This window comes from Oncorhynchus nerka, linkage group LG27 (assembly GCF_034236695.1).
Source record: "Oncorhynchus nerka isolate Pitt River linkage group LG27, Oner_Uvic_2.0, whole genome shotgun sequence".
Taxonomy (NCBI): domain Eukaryota; kingdom Metazoa; phylum Chordata; class Actinopteri; order Salmoniformes; family Salmonidae; genus Oncorhynchus; species Oncorhynchus nerka.
Genome location: NC_088422.1, coordinates 8,099,093 through 8,107,745, shown reverse-complemented (window position 1 = coordinate 8,107,745; position 8,653 = coordinate 8,099,093). Strand labels below are relative to the sequence as shown.

General features: G+C 42.7%; 1 long non-coding RNA gene across 1 annotated transcript; it reads right to left on the bottom strand.

Annotated features, from left to right (window-relative positions):
- Window positions 1-2,622: 2,622 nt before the first annotated feature.
- LOC135565253 (uncharacterized) lies at window positions 2,623-5,099 on the bottom strand. The gene is made up of 2 exons (XR_010461420.1): window positions 4,999-5,099; window positions 2,623-4,924 (listed from the first exon to the last, which is right to left on the bottom strand). It is a non-coding gene; the product is annotated as an uncharacterized LOC135565253 (long non-coding RNA).
- Between the last annotated feature and the right edge of the window lie 3,554 nt (window positions 5,100-8,653).

Below are 8,653 nucleotides of genomic sequence, written 5' to 3'. Positions count from 1 at the left end.
GTTCATTTTAGGTTAGGTAACACCTATACTAATTCCTTGTGACCCCAGTTCATTAAGGGTTAGGTAACACCTATACTAATTCCTTGTGACCCCAGTTCATTTTAGGTTAGGTAACACCTGTACTAATTCCTCGTGACCCCAGTTCATTAAGGGTTAGGTAACACCTGTACTAATTCCTCGTGACCCCAGTTCATTTTAGGTTAGGTAACACCTATACTAATTCCTTGTGACCCCAGTTCCTTTTAGGTTAGGTAACACCTATTCAAATTCCTCGTGACCCCAGTTCATTTTAGGTTTGGTAACACCTATACTAATTCCTCATGACCCCAGTTCATTTTAGGTTAGGTAACACCTGTACTAATTCCTCGTGACCCCAGTTCATTTTAGGTTAGGTAACACCAATACTAATTCCTCGTGACCCCAGTTCATTTTAGGTTTGGTAACACCTATACTAATTCCTTGTGACCCCAGTTCATTTTGGGTTTGGTAACACCTATACTAATTTCTCATGACCCCAGTTCATTTTGGGTTAGGTAACACCTATACTAATTCTTTGTGACCCCAGTTCATTTTAGGTTAGGTAACACCTATACTAATTCCTCGTGACCCCAGTTCATTTTAGGTTAGGTAACACCTATACTAATTCCTTGTGACCCCAGTTCATTTTAGGTTTGGTAACACCTATACTAATTCCTTGTGACCCCAGTTCATTTTAGGTTAGGTAACACCTATACTAATTCCTCGTGACCCCAGTTCATTTTAGGTTAGGTAACACCTATACTAATTCCTCGTGACCCCAGTTCATTTTAGGTTAGGTAACACCTATACTAATTCCTCGTGACCCCAGTTCATTTTAGGTTAGGTAACACCTATACTAATTCCTTGTGACCCCTCCACCCTTCCATTCAAGAATCCTATTCCAGAATAAGACGACATAAAATCTACATTTATTTCAAAATAAAACCACATAAAATGTCTCATGATTTGAAAACCCCCCAAGGCCTTCTGAGAGTGTTGTGTCATATAATATAAATGTATTACCTTTAGTATCCATTCCTCTGTCATTTCTCCTAGAATTTTCAACCCAAAATATGTTTTCCTGTGGCAAATTTAGCCAATTTCTCCTCCGGAATCCGCAATATTTACATGTGGTTCTCTAACACTTTCTCTCACCAAGGCAGCCACCTCAGCCATTCCCTCTGCTTTATGATTATCTATGGAGATTTGATCTGTACGACTAGTATGAGGATCACATTTCACCACTGTTCATTTACTGGGTAACTGACATGCTTCTAATAATGCCTCTACCTCCAGACCATTTCTATTGGTGTTCCTGTCGCTGATAACATGTTATCTGTTTTAGTGGTGTGTGTGTTTGGAGTATTCAGGAGTTGCGATTTGGTGTGTGTGTGTTTGGAGTATTCAGGAGTTGTGTTTTAGTGGTGTGTGTGTTTGGAGTATTCAGGAGTTGTGTGTGTGTTTGGAGTATTGGTGGGCACTATGAACTCTGCTCCCTCTCCTCTCTCTGTGGGTGAGTGTGGGTGAGTGTGAGTGAGTGAGATATAGAGAGAACAAAATAGAGAAAGTGTGTGTGTGTGCGTGTGTGAGCAGGGTAAGGGGCATAGTGTAGTAGAGAGCAGAGCAGACCCCAGGTCTCAGACAGCTCTCTGTGTTTCCTCTGTAAGGTCTGATTCTGATTGGTTAGAATAAACACATTAGAGGAGTTTTACAAGATGCTCCACTTGGTGGCTGAATTTATAGCTGAAACTTTGCTTTGCACAAACTCTGCTTGACAGATCAGAACGTTACAGAGCGCTGAAAACATGACTGTCTGAACCAAACCTGTGAGCCAGAAGATGGGCTTTTAGCCAGATTGTTGTTGGAAAACTACATCTAAATAGCATTACTGAAAGCAGAAAGTCAGGTACCCGAGCTAACATTCAACTACAGTACATAGAAACATCATTCTGGCACTATGGGGACTCTATTTAAATCCAATGCCGTCAGGACAGAATGTCTCTTTTCAGAGTCCTGGTGGAGATGGAGAGAGCTCTCAGGGCCAGAGAGAGAGTTAGTTAGTTAGAGAGGTTAGTTAGAGAGGTTAGTTAGAGAGGTTAGTTAGAGAGGTTAGTTAGAGTGGTTAGTTAGAGAGGTTAGTTAGAGAGGTTAGTTAGAGTGGTTAGTTGATGTTGAATGTAGTAGGTTACCATTCCATGTAAAGTGCAGTGAGCCTCAGTGAAAAGCTCTGTATAAAAAGCATGTATTATTGTTAAGGTGTGGCTGCCACTTCCTGTCTGAGAGCCAGTGTTAGACTTAGACATGCCTGTGTATAATGTCATCACACAAACCCCAGCATTCAACACACACAACCCCCCTGTCCTGAATAGACTGTGTGTGTGACAGGGAGTCAGACAGGAAATCAAGAATATGATTCATTGATGTTCTGAAGACAACTGCCTTTAAATGAACATTTATAACTTTCATCAGAAGAAACTTCACAAACAATTATTATATATTATTTATGGTTTCAGGAATTCCAGTGTCTTGACCCACGCTAATCCTGGTCAACAATACAATAGACAAATATCTCACCCACTCCAAATAATAACAGAACACCAAAAGTAGTGACAATGTTGACTTTTAGTCTCGGTCTCAATGACCTCATTTATATTCCACATGTCTGTACAATCACTTCAGAGTCTGGGGTTAGAAACCATGTGGAGTCTGGTCTGTTGTCACCATCGTCGTAGTGAGGAGACCAAAGCACAGCGTGATGTGAAGATATATTTTTAATGTAAGACGAATGAACACGAAGTACACTAAACAAACCAACAACATGACCACTAACAACACTGAGTGCAAACATGCAACATCACATAGACAATCACCCACAGATTACCCACGGAATATGGCTTCTTAAATATGGTTCCCAGTCAGAGACAACGATAAACAGCTGCCTCTAATTGAGAACCAATCTAGGCAACCATAGACATACAAAACACCTAGACTAGTACACAACCCCATAAACATACAAAAACCCTAGACAGGACAAAAAATCATAGACAGGACAAAAACCCTAGACAGGACAAAAACCCCTAGACAGGACAAAAACCCTAGACAGGACAAAAACCCCTAGACAGGACAAAAACCCCTAGACAGTACAAAAACCCTAGACAGGACAAAAACCCCAGACAGGACAAAAACCCTAGACAGGACAAAAACTCTAGAAACCCTAGACAGTACAAAAACCCTAGACAGGACAAAAACCCTAGACAGGACAAAAACCCTAGACAGGACAAAAACCCTAGAAGCCCTAGACAGTACAAAAACCCTAGACAGTACAAAAACCCTAGACAGGACAAAAACCCTAGACAGGACAAAAACCCTAGACAGTACAAAAACCCTAGACAGTACAAAAACCCTAGACAGGACAAAAACCCTAGACAGGACAAAAACCCTAGACAGTACAAAAACCCTAGACAGTACAAAAACCCTAGACAGGACAAAAACCCTAGACAGGACAAAAACCCTAGACAGGACAAAAACCATAGACAGTACAAAAACCCTAGACAGGACAAACAGAAAAACAGTTATTTAAACATGATCCCCAATTAGCGACAATGATTACCAGCTGTCTCTAATTGGGAACCATACAAAACACCAAAATAGAATATATAAACTAGAACACAACATAGACATTTTAAACTAGAATACCCCCTAGTCACACCCTGACCTACTACACCATAGAGAAACATGGGCTCTCTATGGTCAGGGCATGACAGTATCCCCCCCAAAGGTGCGGACTCCGGACGCAAAACCTCCAGTGTAGGTCGTGACCCCCGCCCAGACCACGGATCCGGCCATCACGGAGGCTACATAAAGTTTCAACATGAAACAATTTGAATAAGAACAGGAAGTAGAGTGTGGTAAATGCAGTATGGTTCTCTGTTCAATAGTAGACCTCCTCAAACACTGAGTAAAAGTCTCACTCAGATCTTTAGAGTTCTCAGTCTCTGACTCCGCCCGCTGACCTCGTGACCCCCCTCAACCCTCTCCATTCTAAAAGGCTGCAGTGCAAAGGTCAATAATCTACGTTGGTTTGGAATTCTGTGTTAAATCTCATCAATATCTTTACAGACCTCCCTCCCTCCCTCCCTAGAAGGGGGGGGGGGCATAATCGACATCCGCGTCTTCGGCGCCCGGAGATCATTCGGTTAACTGCCTTGCTCAGGGGCAGAAGTACAGATTTTGACCTAGACAGGATCAGTATTCTGAACTGTTCTCCCACCATGACACTCATCACAGGACAGACTATCAGGTTGTTCTAGACAGGATCAGTATTCTGACCTGTTCTCCCACCATGACACTCATCACAGGACAGACTATCAGGTTGTTCTAGACAGGATCAGTATTCTGACCTGTTATCTCACCATGACACTCATCACAGGACAGACTATCAGGTTGTTCTAGACAGGATCAGTATTCTGACCTGTTTTCCCACCATGACACTCATCACAGGACAGACTATCAGGTTGTTCTAGACAGGATCAGTATTCTGACCTGTTATCTCACCATGACACTCATCACAGGACAGACTATCAGGTTGTTCTTACATTGTCAGATAAATATCATGTTATTATCTCTAGCTTCTCCAATCCCTCCATGAAAAAGTCATCTCATCTCTAACCTCGTTGTCAGGCCAATTCAGTGAAATGGTGAACTAGGTTCCATCTGCCCAAACATTCCTCAGATCTTCATCAGTTCTCCCTCTCTTCTTCCTCTCTCTTCTTCTACCTCTCCATGTATCCCAGCACTTCTTCAGGCTAGTTACAATAACTCATTTACACATTTCCCTCAGTCTTTCTATCAGTCCCTCTATATCTCCATCCCTTTCCACAATCACTCTATCCTTCTCCTCCATCTCCTCTCTCCATCACTTCTCCTCTCCTCCATCTCTCTATCCTTCTCCTCCATCTCTCTATCCTTCTCCTCCATCACTCTATCCTTCTCCTCCATCTCTCTATCCTTCTCCTTCATCTGTCTATTCTTCTCCTCCATCTCTCTATCCTTCTCCTTCATCTGTCTGCTGAACTCCCTCTGCATCTCTCTATCCTTCTCCTTCATCTCTCTATCCTTCTCCTTCATCACTCTATCCTTCTCCTCCATCTCTCTATCCTTCTCCTTCATCTGTCTATTCCTCTCCTCCATCTGTCTGCTGAACTCCCTCTGCATCTTTGTCTGTGAGATCATGATGTTCCTCTGTAACTCAGGCAGGACTATCTTCATCAGGTTTCTTTCTGCTTCTCCTTCATAGTTCTCCATCTCCTGTCTGTGTCTCTCCTCCATCTCCCTCCTCTCATTCTCTCTCTTCTCTCTAAATCTCTCCAGCTTTCTCTCCATCTCCTCCCTCCTATCAGACTCCCTCTTCAGCTCCCTCTCCAGCTCTCTTTTCTTCTCCACATCCCTCTCTTCTTTCACCTGTCTCTCCAGTTCACTGGTTCTTTCACTGAGTGTTCTGATATCTCCCTCATGTTCCTGGATCACTCCCTCTATCTTTATCAGAGAGTCCTGCAACTCCTTCTGAAGCCTCTCTCTCAAGTCTCTCTCCTCCCTCTGTTTCCTCTCTCCTCTCTCTCTCTCTGGATCTTTCCCTCCATCTCTCTAACCTGGTCCTCTGCCTCCTGGTAGGTCTGACTGCTGTAGAATCTCTCTATGTTTCCTGCCACCATCTCCTCTACCTGAACCAGGAGCTCTGATACCTGAGTGCCATGGGCCCTGTCCTTAATGTTGAGGCTTAATGTTGTGGTACCTGCTCCCACTTTTCTCTACAAGCTGCTGGAGGTCCTGACTTCCTGCTTGGAGAAACTCCTCAATCCTCTGCTCTTTCAGGCCATCATCATGGGTGAATAGAATCACAGTGTGTCCCCAACAACCCTCCCCAAACATCTCCTCTATTCTCTCCAGCACCCCTCTCTCCTCCCCCTTAGAGGGCTCCACTGGTATGACCAGCAGGAAGGCGTGGAGTCCAGGACAGAACCAGTCTGGAGTGTCCACCAGCACCAGCCGTCTCCCACACACGTCCCGCTCTCTCCTCTTACTCCTCTGGGTCACTGCAGAGGGGCTGGCCTGGGCTCCAAACTCCTCTCTGCCCAGGATGGTGTTTCCTGCTGCACCCCTCCCAGCCCCAGTCCTCCCCAGCAGCACCAGTCTCAGCTCAGACACACTGGGAGACACTGGGGAGTCTGGACTGCTGCTCTCTCCTCCCACTGCAACACAACACACAGCACTGATCAACACTCTGACTCTCTGGAGGATGTACAACAGTGTCTAATATAATATAATCTACATCCATAACTCACTATGTGGAAGATGTACAACAGTGTCTAATATAATATAATCTACATCCATAACTCACTATATGGAGGATATACAACAGTGTCTAATATAATATAATCTACATCCATAACTCACTATATGGAGGAGGTACAACAGTGTCTAATATAATATAATCTACATCCATAACTCACTAGATGAAGGATTTAACTCCATGCTGTTTGTCCTCCTCAGTGGAAGTGTGGGGTCTGTATCTGAGGTCTCTCCTCCCACTGTAACACAACATAGAGAACTGGTCAACATACTGACTCATCAGAGACACATTTAAAACATAGTATAAACAAACTACAAATACATTACACATCATAGTGAAATATAGATCATTGAAGAAAATAGAGAATATCAAGATTGATGACTCACTAAGTGAAGGATGGTCCTCTATAGACTAGAAACAGTAGGAGACAACAGGACTATATTGATAACTCACTAAGTGAAGGATGGTCCTCTATAGACTAGAAACAGTAGGAGACAACAGGACTATATTGATAACTCACTAAGTGAAGGATGGACCACTATAGACTAGAAACAGTAGGAGACAACAGGACAATATTGATAACTCACTAAGTGAAGGATGGTCCTCTATAGACTAGAAACAGTAGGAGACAACAGGACAATATTGATAACTCACTAAGTGGAGGAAGGTCCTCTATAGACTAGAAACAGTAGGAGACAACAGGACAATATTGATAACTCACTAAGTGAAGGATGGTCCTCTATAGACTAGAAACAGTAGGAGACAACAGGACAATATTGATAACTCACTAAGTGAAGGATGGTCCTCTATAGACGAGAAACAGTAGGAGACAACAGGACAATATTGATAACTCACTAAGTGAAGGATGGTCCTCTATAGACTAGAAACAGTAGGAGACAACAGGACTATATTGATAACTCACTAAGTGAAGGATGGTCCTCTATAGACTAGAAACAGTAGGAGACAACAGGACTATATTGATAACTCACTAAGTGAAGGATGGACCACTATAGACGAGAAACAGTAGGAGACAACAGGACAATATTGATAACTCACTAAGTGAAGGATGGTCCTCTATAGACTAGAAACAGTAGGAGACAACAGGACTATATTGATAACTCACTAAGTGAAGGATGGTCCTCTATAGACTAGAAACAGTAGGAGACAACAGGACAATATTGATAACTCACTAAGTGGAGGAAGGTCCTCTATAGACTAGAAACAGTAGGAGACAACAGGACAATATTGATAACTCACTAAGTGAAGGATGGACCTCTATAGACTAGAAACAGTAGGAGACAACAGGACAATATTGATAACTCACTAAGTGAAGGATGGACCACTATAGACTAGAAACAGTAGGAGACAACAGGACAATATTGATAACTCACTAAGTGGAGGATGGTCCTCTATAGACTAGAAACAGTAGAAGACAACAGGACAATATTGATAACTCACTAAGTGAAGGATGGTCCTCTATAGACTAGAAACAGTAGGAGACAACAGGACAATATTGATAACTCACTAAGTGAAGGATGGTCCACTATAGACTAGAAACAGTAGGAGACAACAGGACAATATTGATAACTCACTAAGTGGAGGAACCTCCATGCTATCTCTCCTCCTGACTGGGAGGATGGAACCTGTATCTGACGTCTCTCCATGTTCTAAAATAGTAGAACAACCATTTAGAATGGGAACATTTACCTCAGTGACACATGAAGGCACATAGACCGACTGAAGGGGAGTTCTGGGTTTCTACTGAAATGTTAAGTATCACATATCTCACTCACCAGTCATCTGGGCTGAGATCTCTCTTCTCAGTCTCTCTACCTCAGTCTTCACATCACATATCTGTTGAGCTGAAATAACAAAGGAGGACTAGGATCTGAATTCTGTGTTAAAGACTTTAGACAGAAATATGATGCAGAGGGAAAGTATGAAGTGATGGACAACAATATTCACAACTCAGTGGAGAGTCGACAAAAACCTGAGAATTGAGGAAAGTACAGAAGACTAAATGTATTAATGGTGTGAATAATCTCACCCAGTTCAGCATTTTCATTGTTGACATCCTCCACCTGTTTGTCTCTCTCTCCTCTAGTAGGTTGTCTTTCTCTTCTACTTCCTGTCTCCTCTCTTTAAGTTCCTGTCTCCTCTCTTTCAGTTCATTTTCTTTCCCTCCAGTAGTTTGTCTCTCTCTTCCAGTAATTTGTCTCTCTCTTCCAGTAGTGTGTCTCTCTCTTCCAGTTGTTTGTCTTTCTCTTCCAGTAGTGTGTCCTTCTC